The following is a 305-nucleotide window of genomic DNA, read 5'->3' as shown; positions in this document are numbered from 1 at the left end:
GTCTAGGACAGCCATGACTATACAGAGAAACCCTGTCTTGAAAACAAACAAAAAAAACCCAACCAACCTACCAAAAAAAATACCCAAATATGAAAAGTACAGGAGTGTAAGGGCCTTCTGGACTCTGGAAAGTGTCGCGTCCGTCTTCGCTACCCTTCTGTGTAGCTCCAAGGTCAGGGTCACCTACGGCTTCCAGGCAACCTGTCACCTTGACGACAGCGCGAAGGAAACCGGAACAGAAGGTAGAAGCAAGTGATCTCGCGATATCTGGAGCTCTGGCTCCAGCCGGAAGCCTACGGCGGCGG

The sequence above is a fragment of the Acomys russatus genome, chromosome 29 (assembly GCF_903995435.1).
Source record: "Acomys russatus chromosome 29, mAcoRus1.1, whole genome shotgun sequence".
NCBI classification, from domain to species: domain Eukaryota; kingdom Metazoa; phylum Chordata; class Mammalia; order Rodentia; family Muridae; genus Acomys; species Acomys russatus.
Note: the sequence above shows the minus strand (reverse complement) of the source record.